The sequence below is a fragment of the Dipodomys spectabilis genome, unplaced genomic scaffold (genome assembly GCF_019054845.1).
Source record: "Dipodomys spectabilis isolate Male_0828 unplaced genomic scaffold, ASM1905484v1 ptg000145l, whole genome shotgun sequence".
Classification (NCBI taxonomy): domain Eukaryota; kingdom Metazoa; phylum Chordata; class Mammalia; order Rodentia; family Heteromyidae; genus Dipodomys; species Dipodomys spectabilis.
The window spans coordinates 20,712,596-20,734,341 of record NW_024870822.1 but is presented as its reverse complement, the minus strand read 5'-3'; the positions used below and the strand labels follow the sequence as shown (position 1 = coordinate 20,734,341).

The window sequence follows — 21,746 nt, the reverse complement described above, 5'->3', positions numbered from 1 at the left end:
CCTGATGGGACATTGGGGAGGCATCCAGGGAAAGGGGTTCCTAGTCAAATAAGCAGAGATGGGCATTCTGTTTTGATGATACATCAAAACCCAATATATATTATCAATTAAACATGCATACACATTCTCTTTTAAAACTAAACTGTTTTATTGGTTTCAGGTATTGCTGGCACAAGTACATGCTTTTGGACTCAGCTGTAACTTTTCAGATGTGGAACTCCAAGCCTTCATTGGTAAGTTTGTTTGATGCCTTCTTACCATATTATGCCATTGGAGACTGGTATTTGGAATGAAGGGCAAGGTGGAGGCTCTGTGGAGGTCACCACGTCTGAGCCCTAGGAAGCCTTTAGCATTGGCTGGAAGGATACATAGACATGCAATCTGTCTGTTTCTAGGTAGCTGCAGAGATGGAGGCTAGCGGAGGTCAGCATAGGCATGGCAAGTTATGGATGTATCTGTCCTCATAGACAAGTGGAGCTTTGACCATGATTTGAAGGAAAAGGTAGATGGAAAAAGTCTTGTCAGGAAGGAGATAGGATGTTTCAGTGCTTGAGAATGTGGTGCAAGATGTTCAGTGGGCTCATCCATAGATTCACAGAAGCAAAAGCCTTATTATAAGGAATCCTGGGCAAGAATGTTGGGGGACCCTATTAGCATCTGATTATTCTAGCACCATATCAGCAAACTTGTTTGTAAAGAACCTCCATATAGCTATGGCTTTTTGACTCAGCTACTCACCTCTGCTTTGGCAACATGAAGGAAGCCATTGATGGTATGTATTCTAGAAACACCTTATTTCTGGACACACGTGTTGGGCTGCATCTGACCTGTGGTCTGTAGTTTGCCAGCCCCCTTTCTAGACTCTTAAGTGCTAGGCTAATGCACTTTACTTTATCCTGAAGGCAGTGGGAACATATTGAAGTTGTTTTGAGCCAGGAAGAAAAATGACAAAAACAACATTTTAGGAACCCTCAATCTGATGGCAAGAGGCACAGGACCCTTTTAAAAGGTAGCAGCAGCAATCCAGGCATGAGGTTGTGTGGCTAACAGTAATTAGTAAATGACCAGTAGAAGAGAGATTGCAAAAGGATAACCCAAACCCAAATTTTCAACCTTTTTAGACTTAGACAGGAGTCACAGAAAATTTAAATTTTATCTTTATGGCTCTGGGGAACCAATCTAGGGCTTCATGCTTGCTATGAAAGGGTTTTTATCACTTAAGTCATATACCCAACCCTTTTTGCTTTATTTTTTCAGATAGAATCTCATTTAGTTTGCTAAGTTCAGTCTCAGAGGGCCATCCTCCTTCCTTGTCTCTTGCATAGCTGGGATTTCAAGTGTGAACCATCAAATACACTTTATTTGTTGAGACAGGAATCTCACAAACATTTTTCCCAAGCTGGTCTTGAACCACGATCCTCCTGATGTCTACCTTCTAGGTACCTGGAATTATAACTATGAGCTACTATGTCTGGCTTTGTTTTCGAATATGTCAAATTCAAGATGACACTGGGCATTCAAAGGAAATGTCCAGTAGAAAATGTAGGACTGGAATCTGGATTGAAAGAGTTAAGTCTGGAAGTGAAAGTGGGCATCATAGTTTTTGATAAATTCTCCTCAAGATGAGTAGAGCACTGAGCATTTGTGAATGTACATACATTTGGTATGGGAGAAAGAAGGGAGATAAAAGGCCGTAGAATGGGGGCAGTGGAGACTGGGAGAAGGGACCTGGAGGAAGGCTACTGATTTGTGACAGGCTCTTTGTGGTCTTGAGGAATGTAATGCCATGGCAAGGAAAGAAGGAGGAAGGCAGGTTACATCAATGAGAGATAACGAACGGAGATGATAACAAAGCCGTGCTTGTGGAAAGTCTGGCTAGACCTATAATATTTAGATATTTGCATGTCAGAATAACCTTATCCTTAACTTGGCAGGCAAATCATTCTGTGAGCAGTTCTCATCCCTCCTTTGCAGCCCAGCTGTGCTGGGAGTTTGTGTACAGTAGACTTGTGATCGTGTTCTTTGTCTCTCTTGAGGTGTGGTATGCATAACTCTGCCTCCGCTGGCATTACAGGGCTCCAGCCTATGTTTGGACCTGTTTGCCATGAGACAAAAGATGCGATGCATTGTGGGAAATGATTGCATTTGCATAGATTAGAACACAAAAAAGGAGTCGCTGTATCTCCAGAATCTAGCACAGAACTGACCTGTGGGGGTGTGACATACTCACTGATTATGTGTAGCTTTCAATGAACCACGTGATTTAGGTCACAATGCTTAGCATCTGTGTGCCAGGCACTCTCTTGGCATTACAGGTCCAGAGGTGACATAAGACAAGTGTCTGTTGTCACGAGACAGGTTTTCTAGATAGGAGACATCTAACATGTTATCAGGCATGAGCATGCTGTGAAGTCAAATGAGAAAGTGATAGAGGCTGATGAATCAGGCAGGGTGGACAGGAATGGCCTCTCCAACAATCAGTGCACTGTGAGCCTGTGGGGGAATATCATAACCATGGCCTTAGAGGTGACTGCAGCACTATCAGCGGAGCCCTCAACACATGCTTTGAATTCTGTTGTTAGTTTGCATTACCTTCTTCTCCAGCAAGAGATCCCTACTGAGTCTTCTTTCTGACTATTGCCATCCTGGGCCATCTGGCCTGGCCACCCCTAGTTCTCCTCCAGCCTTAGACTCTAGCCTCCAGGATCCTGTGTTGCCTGCTTTCTTTTCTTTGTCCTCAGCTTCAGGTTTTGCTCAGTCCCTTCTACACCATCCCTGGTGTTCTCCCTGATGAGCTCATTCATACATCCTCTGTCCTTTGGGCCCAGCCCACCCACCCACTGCCAGACTCTTCCCGCCCTTGGTCCAGGCCTCTCCATTGGCGCCACTTCCTAATTTATCCTTGGACCATCCTTTCCCCAGCTGTCCTATTGCACCATCTCCCAGATCGCAAAGAGCCTTTCTTCTCAGTTATGTTGTTGCCCTTCTCTCTCCTCATTCCTTTATTTAGGACTCATCATTTGGAATTTTTTTTAAACAAAAGCCTCTTAATTGGTCATCCTGTCCATCTTTATCCTCCCTCATCCCACCTCCACAGTCTTGTGAACATGTTGTTTCTAATTCACACCTCCATCGAGACTTTCTTTTGCTTAAAACTTCCCACGGGCTCCTCAGTACTAGCAGATAAAAGCCACAGGCCCTTCAGTGAGACTGCCGTCTTCCCATAACCTGGCTTCTAGTCGCCTTTCTCCTGGTGCTTTTTCTCTAATTTACAGTGCTAACCCCAGTACAGCCACCAGCGACCATTACTTCTGGTGCCTCTGCCAGTGCTGGGGGTCTTCTGGGAACGACCTGACCTCTGCTCCTTGTCCAGGTGACTCAGCTTGTCACCCTCTACCTTTCTCCCCGGACCTGGAACTGACCTTCCTCCTGCCTTCCAGAACACCCTGTTTTCTGTTGCAAAGCACTTATCTGAGTTGCTGTTGACTTACTTATCTGAGCTCCTTAAGGGAGGGGGTGAATACATTCACCCACAATCTCTGTGTTCCCAATGCCAAGCACAGGAAGTGTACCTGGCTCAGGAAGTGTTTGTTGCAAAAGTGAGCATAGCAAAGTCTGTTTGTATAGCTATACAGCAGCTTTGTAACATGATCAAATGTATTTAACATGGAGGTTCATTGGCCGTTGGGTTTGGTGGGGCCCATTCTTTTCTTAGCTTCAAGTACAGAGCAGGTTGTTCTAGACCTTGGTGTGTAGCTGCCTGCCTATTGGTTCTCCCAGCATATTGAAACCTCAGAAATGTTACTTCTCTGTGTTCTTTGCCTCTGACTTTTTCTTTCTTTCCTTCCTTCCTTCCTTCCTTCCTTCCTTCCTTCCTTCCTTCCTTCCTTCCTTCCTTCCTTCCTTCCTTCCTTCCTTCTTTCCTTCCTTCCTTCCTTTTTTCCTTTCCTTTTCTTTTTGCTCCTGTTGTCTATGGAATAAGTGCAGTTCAAAATGAAAAATAATTCATCAAGGAATTCTCAGGGATGAGTTCCACTTAGCTTGGTCTTAAATGAATCCAAGATTCCCTAATGTAGCCAAAACATTGATTCTTGCCAATCACGGTGTGATAACTCTCCCCACCTCCCCACCAGTCCAGCTGAGAATATGTTTTAGACTAAGGATGAGAATCTCAAGGGTCCTGTGGACACCAAGGGCCCTGTGGACACCAAGGGCATCTTTACCCCCACTTATGAAGTCCTCAGAGATTGTGTACTAAGGAGTAACATAGATAGGAAGAAACTTCGACCCAGTTCGGGGTTGGGGGCCAGTGCCCATGCTCCCCACAGGAGCTGGGACAGTAGTGTCTATAGCAAATGCATTCACATTTTCACGAGGATTTCATCTGGCTGCTCATCTTCTTCACTTTCTACTTCTGCCACAGAACTGGAAGATAGGCTAGTATGCAGCTTTTATTTGGGACTTGCAGTAAGTGCAGAAGGCTTCTTAGAGGAGAGCCAGTCTTGGTACAGGTATCCTGCTGACAAGGGTGCTCCAGGAGGTCAGCGAAGCTGCTTTCCTTGTCCAGAAGTGCTAAGACTCTGCCACCCCTGTGGGGACTAGCCTCCGCCGCTTCTTCTATGTGGAATGCATTTTCCTTCCTGTTTGCCTAGTTCTCATCTGCTCCCCCTCACACTGCAAGTCTTCCGTGACTCCTGATAAAAGGCTGGGTCTTGTCATCACCTCTCCCATGTCTATACCACTGTGGATTGTCTGCTCACCTTGTGTCAAGCACGATCAAAGTGTTGTAGTGGACCCCAAAGACAACATATGAGGAAACTGAGGGCCCAGTGGACTGAGTCTGTGACAGAATAGCACCAGGCTCTAGAGAAGGCCTGTGGGTATGTGTTCTTCTCCATTCATCTGCGCCCCACAGGCTCTCTGCCACATGCCCCAGCAGCCCCGCTCATCCCTCAGCACTCATTACAGAGGTCAGCTTGCATTTACTTGTGTGGTTGTTAGATTAGTGAATGTTTATTCCTGCTCTGAGTGGTCCCTGTAGGCCCTAGGGCAGCAGGAGTACCTAGACGTAGGTAGGTGTTCCACACTGGGATGGCCAACAGTCTGAAAGGCTGTCATACTCACACTTGTGGGCATCTTCTTGTCTCTTGCATCACAAAAGACTGGGTTCTGGCTGTGGACTGGACTCGACTCTTTGGAGCTACCTGGCAGGGTGCCTGGGGTTCAGGCTTCAGCTTCACTCCCACTTTCTTTGTCAGAGCCAACTGTGCTAAGGAGGCATCCATGCCTCCAGGGAGTCTGATTCTTCTGCCACTCCTTTTGTGCTTTTCTCTACCTTGCACCCACCTCTTGTCCATCTGTAAGGAAGGGAACCCCCTGGCCTCTGGGGCAGAGTCAACTGCCCTTCCTGCTACACTCTGAGGATGACTGACTTGAGCAGGCCCGAATGACCTGCGTGCCTGCTCACCTTAGCAGGTGAGCTCTCCAGGTGCTCTTCAGAAGGAGAGCAGTTCTGGCTGTGGTCTCTGTGGTGGGAAAGCACCTTAGATAATCAGGGTTCAGAGCACTGCAGAAGGGATTAGGAATAACTAGACGTTATTACTCTGAAAGTAGCTGCTTTGTGATGCACACACACAAGCGCATGCGTGGTTCTCACACACGGTGTTTTTACTTGCATAATTTATCACCCTGCTGAATCTCCTTCTCTCTAGTCTGATGTACCACTTTGAATAATAGATATATCACAGCTCTTAGCTAAATAAACATTTTCTCCTCTCCCAATCTGAAGATTTCTCTCCATACACACCCACTTTGGTACCTCTAGTGACCACACCACCGGCTTGTGATTATCAGGACACTCTTCCCAGACCTTGTTCAGATGACAGTGATGTTCCAACCAGTTCTAGGCTCCCTTGCCCAGCAGGGGCTGGGCAGCAGGGGAGGCCCAGCCCCCAGGGAACGTGGCTGCCAGGGCCCTCTAAGGCCAGTCTGGCAGAACTCCAAGTGACTCACACTGTTATTTAGTAAGAAAAACAAAAACTTTTAAATGGCTTCTGGCCAAGTGGGGGAAGTAGATGTTGAGGAGGGGGAGGGAGAGATGAAGCTAGCCCGGCCCTAGGCACAGTGATCAATCACAAACTGAGGTGGGTTAGGTACGGAAGGCCTCCAACATGCCTACAGAGGATACTTGGCATGCTGGCTGCAGGTGCTAGAAGAGGCCCTGCGCTGAGGATCAGCTGGGCATGTCCTAGTGGCAGGACTTAGGACCAAGCATCCTGGCTCCTCTCTGTGAGTGTGACTGTGATAAGAATATTCCTTATCAGGTCCAGTGAAAGTGGAGTAAAATGTGCTTAGCCCTGTGCCTGGCATGTAGAAAATATCAAATATACAGAATCTGCCCCCATTCTGATGTTTCTAAAAGTCTGGCTCTTAATCAGAATTGTAAAAGACTTTGGACAAGATAGAAAGTCTAAGATGTAGTTGAATGGCCATGATGAGTGCATGAGGTAGCCTGGAAAGAAAGCACTTTGGATGGCAGATTATGCCCTAGTATGATGATTGGCCTAAGTGAATCTGTTGTTGTTTTGGCTTTAGAAAAACTGCCCATGCCCACTTTTAGGATGTTGAGTCTAAGTCCATTATTGTTTTCCTTTTTCGTTTCTGAGAAAGCTTTGTCAGGCAGGCCTGGACTGGCATGGTGCCAGTGGCTGTGTGACCTACATTGGCAAGCTGGCCTGCCAAGTGCCTGGACAGCACCTGGCATAGAGGAGCATTTCTGTGGTGGCTGCTGTTATTTGAAATTTTTATGATGGACATTAATGCAGGATAGTAAGTTGCTCCGAGTTCCTTGCCAGTAAATCTTGGGCAGAGCTCTGATTTGCTCTTGGCTGTGAGTCTGAGAAATGCTACCCCTTGCTTCTAACCTTCACCTGCTGCAGGACCACTAAAGCGATTTTAGTCTTGAGGAAGTACAAAGAAAGAAACCAGCTGTCTGCCTCATATAACTAGAGAAACACAAGTGATTTCTTCAGAATCTAGTGTAGATAGCTATCATTATCTTTACAAATATGTTAGGATAGTTTCTTAATAACAATTGCTTTACTTTCTTGCTTTTCTCTCTGTTCGGTGCCATTTTCTCACTTTCTTCTGTTTTGCTGGGAATAAAATTAAACAAAATTAGCCCTTTAAAAAAGAGGTACATGCCTGTAGACACAGAGTGAAACTCCCTGTTCATCTGCTGAATTTGGCTTGCCAAGGCATTTTATTTAGTGTTCATAGTGTTTTACAACCACTAAATTTGTGATTAATATTTAAAAATAGGTAGATTTGTTGTTGTTGTTGTTATTGTTGTTGTTGTTGTTGTCAGTCCTGGAGCTTGAACTCGGTCTGGGCACTGTCCCTGAGCCTCTACCTGAGCATTCCACCACTTGAGTTACAGCGCCACTTCCAGCTTTTTCTGTTTATATAGCACTGAGGTATTGAACCCAGGGCTTCATGCATGCATACTACCACTAAGCCACCTTCCCAGCCCAACAGGTAGATTTTATATTAAAAAAAAATCTGAATTTACTGCCAGATCTAGAAACCCTCAGGTCACTTTAACCAGTAGCTCTCTCTCTAGTCTTTCCTGTCCTTTGTACCTTCTGGAGCTTGCTGAGCAGGTAGATTATTGAGGCTGTAGTTATCTTCGTTAGCAAGTTTGGCCACAGGTTAAAAAAAAAAGGTCATGTCACTTGCTAAGTTGTCGATCATATATGACAATCCCAGTGGTCACATTATTTCTGGCTTCTTTTCTCCCTGTGGGAGGTCCTCACTAAGAATGTTTGAAACTGTATCAAAGCTTATATGTCAACATAAAATGTTGGGTAATACAGCATGTATAGTTTCATAGCTACCACTTAAGGGTAGTTTCAAACAAGTGAACTGGCTTTAATGGAACAATTTAGGATATAAGTTTGAAAAATTAAAGACACTTAGTCCTTTTTATTTACCCTTTCACTTCAAGAGTTGTAATTTGGCAGACTCAGTATCACCATGGGTGACGTTCTTGATGATTAGCTTCTGTGATGGTCCCTATAAGAGGCACCTGTACCCCTCCTAGCCAACGAGCCTGCAGCCAGCTGTGACCAGATGATGAAGAAGGAAAGCAGCTTCCCAGACACTTTCTAAGTTCCTAAAACTTATCACTGTTCAATGAGATTTTGAAAGCTGACTTTTTTTTTTGTCAGGAAAGTATCAGATACTTGTCAAAAATTCAAATACTGAAGCACAGTAACAACAATAAAATGTCTGGCTTCCCCTCTGCTGGCCCCTGAAACTTTCCTCCACACAGGGTAGAGGGGGGATACTTGCAGCCATTCCTCTAAATATAACCAGTCTTAGGAGTTTGTTGCTTATACTCTTAAACATTTTTTTTTTTCTGATAGTACTGGGATTTGAACTCAGCGCCTAATGCTTACTAGGCAGGAGCTCTACCAATGAGCCACACCTCCAGCCAGATACCTGGACTTTTGTACCTGCTTGCGTGCCCACCCCTTGCTCTCACTCCCAACATATACAAGTTTTGTTTTGTTTAATGAAAACAAGATCTCTCTATGTAATATTATGCAACTGTCTTTTTAAATAACTTTTTGTCAGTTATTATAGTTACCTTCATATGTCACATTATTTTAAATGTATTTAATCTTTTTGGTCTTTACCATCACAGCCATTGCTGCAGGGGGAATGTTTGCACACACTAGTGAGCTTTTATGCATGATCTTTTTGTGGTGTAGATATCTAGAAGTGGGACTTTTGGCTTAAGTCATTTTCCATTTAAAATTTGAATCAATATTACCAAATTGTCATCTAACAAGGCCTTACCAATCCATGTTTCTCCCAGGAACACCGTTTTGTGGGGCGTTCTCTCCCTCTCTCTCTCTCTCTCCTTCTCTTTCTCTCCTTCTCTCTCTCCTTTTTTCTGACCTCTATACAGAAAATAAAATAAAATAAGAGCTCACAAGTAGGCCATCAAAGTGACATATTTGTCTTAGAGAAACATTCAAAATATGTAAGTCTGTGGGATTTAATGAAATGATTTTACATCTTGACATTGGTATGATTACCAAACCACAAGGTGACAAAATGCTCCCTAAATATTGTAACCAATTACGACCATCTCAGCTGGATCAGGTAGTCTTAGGAAGAATAATAGCAAGTCACAGCTTCCTTTTTCACAGCTGTATCAGGGCTGACCTGTCTTTCCCAGCAAGGACTGAGCCTCAGTACCTAGGTGGGAATATGAAATTTTGACTTCCACCTTCTCCCGAGGCCTCCTGTTTGGTTCTCTAAACTGATATTTTCCCTCTGTCTGGCCACAGCTCCTTAGCCCTGACCTCACTTAGTCTTTTCCTTCTTCTTTGTGCCCTCAGCCTCTTCAGATCCAAGCTGGACCAGGTGGTCTAGCAGGAAGAGGTTTGGAGTTAGACCCTGTTTCAAATCCTGGCCTCATTTTTACTAGTATTGTAGCTCTTGGGCGATTGACCTTAACTCTCTGAGCACCAGTATCTCCTACAAATTGGGATTGGTATTTCTCTCCCAGGGACATTGGGGGGAAGACATGAATTAATATTTGAAAGATGTGCTTTAGATGTTCATCACAGAATAAACACATGATAAATTAAACACGAGTCCTCTCTTGTTTTTCTACTCAAGAAGCGAATCTTCTTGGAGAAGTTGGGGATCCTGGAGTAAGAGAAAGGTGAACATATGTGTGAGCCCAGAGGTGACTCCCACTCAACATGGACTCTCGGGGGCTTAATGCCTAGTAAGGGAGCTCAATAAGTAAAGAGTGAAATGAGTGTAATAGTAGGAATTGATTTGTAGAAGAGAGATGAATGAAACTCCAGGTGGGGTGGGAAGAAAACTGTCATCAAGCAAGTGGAGTATTGCAGGTGGAAACAGAAGTTTGACAGAGAAGTTAAGGCCATAAGTAAGTAGTAGGCAGCAGTATCCATTAGAGATAAAGAAATATTTTTATGTCCACAGGTTAACTTTTTTCAACTCCTGCAATATATTGATGTATTCAAACTCAGCTCATCTCTATTCCTATTCCTTTTCCTCTCACTCTGCCTTTCTCTTCCCCCACTCTGCCTTAAAAGACTCAGCCACTAAAAATTTCAAGTAGTTTCTTTATATTTTCATAGTCCTCAGAGAGTGCTATTTTACCCTACTCAGATTTTGCAAGAGCTTTGGTATAGCTGGGATTTTTTTTTTTTACATTTCTTTTTCTATGGTATGTGTAAATCCTTTTGCTTGCTCAGCAATCAACAACCCACCAACCATTTGATGTATGCTTTATGCCAGGCACATATGCCATCCTGCTCAGTTCTCAGAATGTCAGAGCAGCTCCAGGAAATGGGTTGTGCATTCTTTATGGAATTTCACAAGGAAACTGAGGCCTACAGAGCCTAATAAACTAGTACACTAGTGGATGTGAGGGGTCTCAGTCCACTGCCAGGCTTTCCTCAGCCTTTGCTGCCTTGCTTAGAGTCCTGTTTGCAGGAGAGGGGCAGTGTGCATCTACACATACGAGAGCTGCCATGCATAGGTCATTTTGCTCTGTGGTGCCAGTGTTGCAAATGCTTTGATGCAGAATCAACTGCTCAGTTACCTTCTTGTCTATAGAGGGGCCATGGGCACACAGCAGTCACAGCTGATAAAGAGCACAATTTCCCTCCCCTCTCACATTTATTTGTAGGGAACTTGTAGGCAAATAGAATAGACTGGAAATCCTGGTTTTGGCTTTGTTTCTGCCCACTAAGGCATATGTTTGAGTTACAGACAGCACACCAAGAGCTGGCCTTGAGGTAGAGATTAGATTCTATTCAATTCCAGCTTCCATTCTGCTAGTAACTCCTCAGTAAATGTAAACCTCATCCCCAATCTTACAGCCATACCTGCTCTGTACAGTCTGGGACTCAGTGGTCCTAAGGATCCTGCCTGCTGTAGAATGCTGCATCGTGGAGTAAGAGACTGACTTGGATGAGAAGGAATCGGGTTTGGTGTCTGGCAGTCTTGGGTGTGAATCCTGTACTTCTCAGCGCTGTGACCCCGGGCAAATCATGCCACCTAGAGTTTTTCCAGCTACAAAGGAGGCCTAATAGATCAATAGATCCTACCTCTTTGGATCACTTTCAGAATTAAATACAAAGGACTGTGTCTTGGTTCTGGACTCTGTGGGGGTGTTTCTGCTTTTGAAATGTGTTCATTAGATGCAGTGCTCATTACACCTCTGAACTGCCTGAGATGTTCAGCTCTTATATTTCTTGAAGCTCTTTGTTGTGAAACTCCTCAAGGGAAGATACCATTCTGCCCCATTGAGTTTTATTAGTGCTTCAGCAGCAGTGCGTTATTTTTTTTTCACCTCTCTTTGCTTTCAGACAGCAGCTGTGGTGTGAGTCAGTGTGCAGGGATGTCACTTCTTTGCGCCTCCATTCATTTAGTGAGTATTTGCCATGCGCAGGCTTTGTGTTGGGTGCTAGGGATGCAGAGAGGAGTAAGCTTTCCATCACTGGCACACAGAGGAGCTCGTGGGCACGAAAGAGGTGAAAGAATACTGTGGCATGTGGCTAGATCCTTGTCAAGGTGTGGCATTAAGGTGGCTGTGGCAGAAGAGAGAAGATTGTGGCCTTGTCTTGGGGGCCTCACAGAGAACAGGTGGATTTTGAGCAAGTTATAGAAGACTCTGCTAGCTGTAGATGTGCAGGGAGAGCATCCAGTAAGGAACCCTGGTAAAAGGCGACGTATTGGGACATGTCTGGAGCTGAGCCAAGTGGTAAAGCACCCATGTTGCCACTTCATGGTTATCTCCACATGCTGAACAACCCTCTGCCTGAGCCTCATAACCAGTGTCCACCCAAAAGCTACTACCCTGGGAAGTAGTGGGCATTCCAGATAGAAAAGCAAAACATACCGAATAAACACTCTTGCTCTTCCTTAGTCTCACGGGGAACCCCATGTGTTCTTCACACTGATTACAGAGCTTCTTCACAGTTCTTTCTTGAGTATCTCCCCAAAACCACCATTCCTCTCCACCCGCATCTACATCTCCCTGTTCCTCAGCAGTTCTCCTTTCTTCCATGCTGATCTCATCAGGCAACATGATCTTTTAAAAAGTAGGAAAGTTCATGTCACCTTCCTGCTGGAAACTCTGATGGCTTTGTGCATGCTTGGAGCAAGCACTATGTAAACTGGCCATGGGCATGGGGAAGGGAGGGGGTGTCTTGCTTCCTTCCATCTCAGCTTCTCAGCACTCTCTTTTTTGCTTACTCTGTTCTAGACACTACCCCTTTCTTGCTATTTCTCTTTCTTCCCGCAGGGTCATTGCATTCTCTATCTCCAGCCTGGATCACTTGTTTGTCCCCTTCATCTTTGCCTCCCTTACCCTCATATTCTGGTCTCTGTTCAAGTCAGTGTTCTTTTACCTATCTGGCAACACCATTTTGTCCTTGTTCCCCCTGCTGTCCTCCCATTCTGTCCTTCTGTCCTTTGTTTTCTTGTGCTTTCTGTGTCTTAGTCTATTCAGATGTATATCTTCCAGAAGAGTCCTTGTCTTGTTTACCGCTCTCAGGACCAAACTCTGAGCCTAGGACATAGGGTATGACATAGTTAAGTGAATGAACAAATGACCGAGTTAGCACATGCCTGCTTGCAAATGGAGACTTTGGCCTTTATTCCATCAGTAGTGCAATTCTAGCAGACATCTTTCAGGAGGTGAGTGACGTGGTCAGCACTTTTATTTTAGAAAGCCAGCTGGTGGCAGTGTGGGGGCTGAGCTGTGGGCGGGAGGCAGCAGAACTACTTCAGAGCCTGTTAAAATGGTCCAGAAAATTGGTGCTGAGCCTGGGCTGAAGGGAGATGAGGGGGTAGATGGTAGGACCCAAAGACCTCTGAGGCTCTTTGATTGCATTGGGATAATGTGTTTGCATTGGGATTCCTTTCTAAGAGCAGCAGGAGGGGACAAGCTGCCTGGGGAGAGGCTGGCCATCCTGATGGCTTTCTCATCACATAAGCCTGGGGAGGGAGGCAAGCTGTGTGCAATACTGTGGGCCCTCTGAGGAGCCCTCTGGGGGCAGCTGTACAGCCTCCTGCAGCTTCCAGAGGAGGGGGGGTCAAGATGGTGGTACCGATGGCTATGTCTTCCTTCGGGGATGGACCCATTGAGCTTTACACCACAAACCACACGACATCATTCCTTCTTTTTTTGTAATGGCTACATTTCTCCATATTTGACTCCAGAGCAGACCTACTTCAGAAAAAAAAAACTCTTCCTGCCTGCTTTCCTTCCTTGCTTCCTGCCTTCCTTCCTTCCTGCCTGCCTGACTGCCTGCCTGCCTCCCTGCCTGCCTGCCTTCTTGCCTTCCTGACTTCTTTCCTTCCCCTTCCTCTGCACCTGTCCCTCTCTGTGGCTCTCTGTCTCAGTGTCTCTGTCTCTCCTTTTCTCTATCTCCTTATTTCTTTAGAAGGTATAGGTTGAGTCCCTGTTTGAGTTTGCCGATGGGCAGGGGTTCAGCATCTCCCCACTTTAATACATATGTGCAGGAGCCCTTGCCCTTCCTCAGTATCCAGGGGCCAGTCTGCCTACAGGCTTGCATTCCTGGCCTAGGCTTCGCCATGATACTTCATGCTGCAAAACACATTCCTCCAAAAAATGCATTCCTCTTCAAGTTTTGATGAAAATCTTTTCATCTCGGGATGAACACATTCTTGCTCATCTAGCTGGCTGTCCCTTTGTGTCCTTAATTGAGGGTGTGTCATCCTAACTCCTGAGCATGGGTTCAGAGTCCCCAGTCAGCTTGTTGAGTCCTGGAAAGTGCAATGCTACCATCTGCAGAGCCACATGCTCACCTCCCACCTCTCCTCTCCCTTCCAAAGGTTTCCCTTTCACAGGAGTAACATGAGCAGTGCACTGGAGAGCTTCTGTGCGCCGGGCATAGCATTAGACATTTCATATGCATTCAGTTGTCCTTTCCAGTCTTAGAGTTGAACAGATCTGGGTGGAATCACAACCATCTATGGCCCTTGGAAATACCACTTATTCTCTTCCACTTTCTTTTTACAAATCTGGAAAATGGAGCTCATACAGAGATGGTTTATAGAGTTGTAAAAATTAAATTAAAGACATATGTTATTTCATAAGCACAAAAGTACTGGCTCACTATGTGTCAGACATTGTGCTGTGAGTAAATAATAGCACATTGCAGATGTAATCATCATTGTCACTGTCACCATCCCCAGCCCCAGCCCAGGGCCACACAGCTAGGGTGGAGGTAGAACTCTACCCTGTGCGAAAGCTCTTTTGGACAAGCAAGTTTTCCTCCAAAACACACTTTGTCTCTGTCTGTCTGTCTGTCTGTCTGGCTGGCTGTCTGCTTTCTCTAATTAGAAAGGCAATGGATGCTCATTACAAAACAGAACTCGAACTCTCCATGCTTGGCTTTGAATTTCAGTTCAATCACTTTTTAAAATACATAACCCAGGGCAAGGCATGAATCTTCTTTAAGCCTTGATGTTTCTCATTGTGCAGGAGATCCAGTGGCTCTACCTAGTAGCATTGTGGTGGGGACTGTGGGAACATGGTCTACATGATGCTCTGGCAAAGAGTCTGGCATGCTTGCATGTCTTCAGTGAGCACTTATTGAGCACATCCTAAAAGCCAGTGACTGGTCCAGTAGCTCTGGAAACAAGTGAAAAACAAGGCAGAGTCTCCCTCTGTCTCTCTGTCTCTGTCTCTGTCTCTCTCTCTTTCTTTTTTGGGCAGGACTGGGGTTCAAACTCATGATTTTATGCTCAGTAAGTAGGCACCTTACCATCTGGGCCATTTTTGTCAGTCCCTTTTTGCACTGATTATTTTCAGTATAAGATCTGCTTTATTCCTGGGCTGGTCAAGGCTATGATCTCCCTATCTGTGTTTCCCTTTTTACTGGGATGAAAGATGTGGGCTATTGCACACAACAATATTTTTTAAAATATATTTTTGGAGGATACTCTTAGGAGATGAACACAAAGGTGCAATGCCTATGTGCATATGATTATATACATTTTTATTTATCAAAATGAACTCCAGGAAATGGAAATGAGAGTTTTTTCTTTGTCACTGATTTTGTTTTCTTTTTTTTTTTGTCTTGTTTGCTCATTTATTTGTTTTTGAGAGTACAAGTAAAGGCATAGAAGTGGAAGGGCAAAGGATAAACAAATGTAGCAGTGGTACTTACTAGATACTATGTTGAAAATGAACTATAGGACTTGTAGGTGGGTGTAGAAAGGAGAAACTGGGAGAGAGTGAGAGAAGGGGGTGATATTGTCCAAAAAGAAACGTACTCTTTAGCTGACATGTAACTATAACCCTTTTATACATCACCTTTCTAATAACAATAAAAAATAAATAAAAATTTAAATATATACATATGGGATTTGAGCTCAGGGTTTCACACTTGCTTGGCTGACACTCTACCACTTGAGCCATGCCCCCGAGCCCACTTCTCTCTTGATAATCATATATAATCAAAGCAAGCACAAGCATGATAATAATTGAGACTATGACACCCTGGGGGTAGTGGAAGAGTCATAGGAAACACCTATGGACTGACTGGATGTGTAAGGTAAACCTCACTGAGAAGGTTCAATGATTTGTGACCCTTCTATCCCAAGTATTTCAGGGCTCCTGCTTTTCAAACTTCTGCCTCACTAGGCATACAGGTCCTAATTTTAAGTTTAAAAAGTGTGACTACATAATACCCCTCAGTTCTCTCAGGATTTGCTTGCTCCATTAAAAGTGGAAATTCCTGCCCATGTTCCAGGGCCTTTTGAAGGCCTCGAGTGCTGCTCTCAGAGTCTGAACTAGTTGAGCCTATGGTGAATGAAGATCCTCATGTGGGAAAGGAGGCTGCTTCATTTCCAGCCAGAGCCCAATTTGCTCAGAGCTGCACTGAGCATTCTGGTTTCTAAGGAGCTGGAAGTAATTTCTCTTTCTCAGTGAGAATGCGGCACATGGCAATCTCCTGATTCTGTTAGGGCTTGTGGAAGCTGCAGGAACACCTGGTGGCAGAGCCTAGCACCCAATACCAGCCACACTGCCCCTCTTAGGGTACAATAAATGACCATTCCAGCCTCTGCACTGAACAATGGGTGACCCCAGCTGTGGAGAGAGGAAATCACTCTGCAGAAGGATAGGCTGCTTCTGACTCACCTGTCCTGTGGATAGCTGACCTACTTTTGTTTGACCTTGATTTGCTCAGCACAATGAACTGCTGTTGTGCATTCACTTCTGCTACCTGATTTTAGATCTCCAACACACACACACACACACACACACACACACACACACACGCACCCTCCAGGCAGGTGAACAGATGGGCAGGTGCTTAGTTTTGCACTAACCTCTGAATTGTAATTCTATCACAAGGAAAAGGCTTAATTTCCAGAACATAGAATGATTATTGAGGGCAGATATGATGGCAAAGCAGCAGGCCTCGACTTCTTGCTACAGGGCAGCTTAATCAGGAAATGGCCTAGATGGCTGCCTTTCAAGTAGGTCCTTGCAGTAGCTTGGCAACAGGCACAGGGTCATAATTGGAAGAATTTGGCTCTGAGTGTCTGTGGGTGTTTACAGTGCACTATAGGGCAGGGCTTCTCTTATTTAGAGAATATTTTGAGCAACAAGCAGCAGAAGGCTGAAAAGCCACTAAATCTCAATTTATTTTTAACAAATTCCATTTTTCCCCTCATCCCAGAAGGAGGACTGAGTTATTAAAAAAACAGTAAAAAATACATCATCGCAGAGCATGCCATATCTAATTATGGGGTTGCCAGCATCGGCCTGCAGCCATATTCTTAAGGGCTTTGTAAATCAGCCATCCATTCAATCTGTGAACTTATATGACTCCTATTCTTCATTTCCATGTAGAACAGAATTATTGGCAAGTGAGGGCTGATCAGAAAAAGTTCTTCCCATCTAAATTAGGAGATGGAAGGTATAAATATAGAATGGCGTACTTACGTTCTCACAGGGAGATAAATTCACTCTTCATTGTCCATCATACTTCACTGCACAAACATCATCCCAGAGCACTGAGTGCCCCTTAAGGATCTGCACTCATTGCCATGTGGATCCGTGCCACTTGCAGGAACAGTGGTATGCCATATCACTGAGCACAGCGCTGAGTTATTATTACCCACACAGCCATGAAAAGTCCTGTGCATTTTGGCCCATGTTCTTCTGTGTGTTAGAACTGGAAAGAACCTGGGAAACCTTCTAGTTCAGCTACTTCTGGCTGTTAGTGGGCAATCTGGCTGAAGTCGAGATCTAGAAGGAAATGTTGCCTGGGGACCCAGAATGAGCCATGATGGAGGCGGACAGGAGTCTCTGCTTTTCTGCAACTGAGTCCCACTGTGTTATGCTACTATGTTCAGGAGCCCGTAAGTTAAACAGATGTGACTTCCACCCCTCCCCCGCAGGGGTTCACAGCCTCAGAAGATACGGAGGCTGAGATGGCCAAAACATTGCCATACAAGTAGAGCAAGTATGTGTACCACAGATTCATTGAGAGATTGGACTGGTGTGCCTGGGGAATTCTGGAATCCATGTATTTGGATGCCAAGGTAAAAGTGAACTCAGTTGCTCTCTGACCCACTAGGAGAGCTTTATTAATGCTACAGTTTTCTAATGAAAAAGGTACCACACACTGGCTAGGTGTTAGGAGGAGGACAAGCATGGGTCAGTGAGCCATATGACTTGAAGAGCTTTGGGACGAGGTCACGGGGAAGATTTCCTAGGAATACAGAAGGAAGTGAAGGTGTGGGGTACAGGCTGAAGCCAGGCACCTCTGGGTTCTGTGGCATTCCCTGTGCTTTATTCAGGTAAGATGTGGGTGGCATGAGGGCCAACCTCCCATCCCTCTGACGCTACCCCAGACAGAATAATAGCCAATCCTGGTAGCCAGTGTCAGTGGACTATAGCGAGCTGGCATGTGAGATAGCACCTGTATCCTGTTCTTGTTGCTGTATATAGACTGGGCACAGTGTCTGGACCAAAGTAGACTGTGAAGATGGGAGCAGCAGAGGGACCTTAAGAAACTTCTCCAAGAGAGGATGACCTGTGCAGTCACTTCTGAGCAGTGCTGGAGGCCAGAGGATTAGGGGATGTGAGTAGGTCAGGAGGGAGGTGGTCTGAGCCTACATTAAGGCTGCAGCAGTCAGCAGGGAAAAGAACAAGTCAGGGAGGAGCACTTGTGAAAGAGAGAAAAAAAAAAGCAGTAGGATTTGGCTACAGATGACAGCCAACAGAGATTGAAGGACAGTGACATACTACCACTGCTGAGGAGGTGGGAAGTGGGGACAGATCTTGCAGCTTAGATCCAACACTGTAGCCTTGACATCATTGAGCACTTTTCCTCTGAGAAGAAATGCCCTGTCTCGTGCCTTGGTGAGATCCTAGCCAGCCTGGATAACAGATCTCAAACATGTTGTTAGGTGAAGCCAGATGGCACGTAATTGAATGAGTACACAGCATAATCCCCACGGCCATTTCCATGCATGCTTTTACCCCCTAGGTTCTCAGAGTTGAGACAAATGAATTGGTAGTAACAAGTACACAAGAAAATATTTTGAAAATAGCTGACGAGCTATAGTTTGGGAATTACGACTTTTTTCCCTTGGATTTCTTTTTCAGTGATACCAATGTTTGTAATTTATAGTTTCTAGTTTTGTCTATTTTTAGTTTTTATAGTTTGGAAAGATAACAATCTCCCATGATGGAGAGCACTTCCTACATGCCTTATCTCTGAACCATATTTCAGGGAGCAGACACCCCAGTCCCACCCCACCTCGCCTCTGCCTCCTACTTGTCCCAGCATCTTTCTTGGTGTGTGTCTGCAACTCTGGTAAACCCCAGATCAAGTCTTGTTGGTCTCTGTGGTTGAGTGATAAATAAATGACCTCCAGATTTACAGGGCCAGCGGGGCTGATCACTTCCTCATTGAGCACCTCCAGATCAGAATGGCATATATAATTGATACTGTCTTTAAAGTAAGATGTTACTAGCTCCCCTCCTGGACATTTCATATTGTCTGATTCCTAGCCCAGCACCAAGTATTCCAGAAATGCTTTTTGGAGGGGCCAACCATAGTGACACACCTCTGTAATCACAGCTACAAAGGAAGTAGAAATAGGAGGACTGCTATTTAAGAATACTCCAGGAGCCAGATGCTGGTGGCTTACATCTGTAATCCCAGCTACTCAGGAGGCTGAGATCTGAAGACTGTGGTTTGAAGCCAGCCAGGACAGAAAAGTCTGTGAGACTTAAAAAAAAAAAAAAAAAAAGCCTCCAATAAAGTACAATACTCAGAAAAGGCCAGAAGTGGTTCTGTGGCTTAAGTGACAGAGTACTAGCCTTGAACACAAAGCACTCCAGAGTTCAAGCCCCAGGATGGGCAAAAATCTATCTAAAAAATAGTCTGGCCTGGTCTGGTAGGTACATTCCTCTAATCCAAGTTATTTGAGAAGCAGAAGTAAGAGGATCACAGTCTAAGGTTTACCCAGAGAGAAAGTACAAGTCCTTGTCTGAAATGTAAACTAAAGCAAAAAGGGCTAGGAATGTGGCTGGAGTAGTATGGCCAAAAAAAAAAAAAAAGCTTTTGGTTCCTTGAGCTGTTGCTGATCACCAATAACAAATGGTACTCAGAGCAATAAGTAAAAGTCCTGAAGGCTGGTCCAAAGTCCATTCTTCTGGCTGAGCAGCCACACCCTGGCTGTCAGCACTTTTTTGCTCATTATCAAAGTGGTAGAGAGATCCAGTGGGAAGTGGCATCAGAGTCCACCTCTCCTGGCCAGTGACACAGGAAAACCCAAGGGTATGTCCCACTGAGGCACCTACATGCCAGGCATTCTGCCGGTTTCCTTTATGGATACCTTGTGTGCAAAAAAAGCCTTCTTTATTCTGACTTCCAGTGTGCCTCTTGGCACTTTCCTCATTGACCTAGTTCTGCCTTGGTAGCCACACAGAACAAAGGTCTGCAGGCCCGGTATGATTCTACTTCCGAAGTTTGAAAATAGTGCTTCTGGGCTCATGCTTCATTCCCTCTTCCCCTTCCTTTATGTCTTTCCAGTATTCCCCAGTGCCTCCAGCCATTCTTCCTATGACAGGGCAATCAGTAGGATAGTAATACTTAGTAAGGGAGACATCTGCTGAGTGAGCCTCTTCCCATGTGCCAGGTGTCATAAGCTCCTTCCATGAATTGTCTTAGGTGCGATTCTCAACCTCCCTGTGAGGTGCTTGCTCTCATGATCCTCATCTCACCAGTGAAGAAACAAGGAGCTGGAGGCCCACGCTCATCTGGAGCCATACCAGCGAAGGCAGAGAAGATCTGAGCTCAGGCAGTATGTGCTCTGAGCTCGGGTGCTTGAATATCTAACAACCTTCCCTGCATAGTGCTAAAAATAGGCCCATGGTGCACCAGGCTTGAGCTGGCCCTGATTTAACTTACTTTGCAAGAAATCATTTGACAGGCGTCTGAGTTGAACCATTTTCCAGGAAACCTCTTCAGAGTTTGTTTTGACAGGACGGACTGCAGGGCAGACGCCTCTGCACTGTCACCAAATGGGTTCATCCGAGCCCTGCCAGGCTGCACAGGACTCCTAAAGTGATAGGATTAGATGAAGGTCACAAGCAAGAGCTATTCATGTTTTGTTTTCTGAACACCATGTTTGCCCAATAGACTTATTCAAAATACTTAGTCATGGCTGTAGGGCCTGAAAGTAGATGTCAAATGCCTATCGATGTAACACCAGGTCTCCTTCCAATCTCAATGCAATGTTGAGTCTCAACACAACCCTAGCTGTGATAGGCTGGACAGTGTGATGACCACCAGCCTTCCAAAGCTGGGGGTACAGGAGCCAAATACGTATTTCCCTGAATAGCACGTGATGGTTCAGGTTGGGCTTTTTCTAGAATGCTTGGGCCAGAGGACTGAGAAGCCAATATTGAACCATCAGTTTTGGTGAGCTGCTTTTCAAATAGTATGCCTTTCAGTCAGATTTTCTACAGACATAAACAGCAAAGTGAGGGACCTGGTCCCAAAGGTGGTGTGTGTGTGTGTGTGTGTGTGTGTGTGTGTGTGTGTGTGTGTGTGTGTGTGTGTGTGTGTGTGTGTGTGTGTGTGTGTGTGTGTGTGTGTGTGTGTGTGTGTGTGTGTGTAAGGGGCATCAGAGACCTGGAGAAGCAGCTTGAATCAATAGAAAAAGCACTGGGTAACGTCTCCCTGTATCATTTCCAAAAATGGAGCTCTGAATAGTGCCCTAACCTCCATAAAATACTGTGTCTTTATCTGAGAAAAAAAAATGGGGGTGATGATAGTAATACCCTGCAAGGCTGGCAGGGTATTAGATGAGAGCCTGTATGGGTATAACAGAAAGTGCCCGGAACGATGTTTAGCGGGATAAATATAAATATTAGCAGAGCAATTTCCTTCTTCCTTCACTGCCTCTTCCTCCTCCTTTTCTAGTCCTATGGACCATTGATTTTCTGTATAGCTTTAGGTAAATATCATTTTGTCTATGCAAGAGTGGGTTGAATCCTGCGTCTGGCTCTGCATGGGTTCATGGCACCCCCTATAGGACATCTTGGAAATGTGTGGTGATTTGGCTGTGACCTGGACAGGGTTTTTCATATGGGGGAAGGAGTTAAAGATGCTATGTGTAATGCTTGGGGA

The 21,746-nt window shown here is 45.1% G+C and overlaps 1 protein-coding gene across 6 annotated transcripts in view; it reads left to right on the top strand.

Annotated features, from left to right (window-relative positions):
• Arntl (aryl hydrocarbon receptor nuclear translocator like) overlaps window positions 1–21,746 on the top strand; it is a 100,354-nt gene that overhangs the window by 27,604 nt on the left and 51,004 nt on the right. For all 6 annotated transcript variants that reach the window (XM_042691332.1, XM_042691335.1, XM_042691337.1 and 3 more), the window contains one exon: window positions 161–233. The gene's annotated coding sequence lies outside the window, so the exon portion shown is untranslated. The remainder of the gene's footprint in view (window positions 1–160; window positions 234–21,746) is intronic.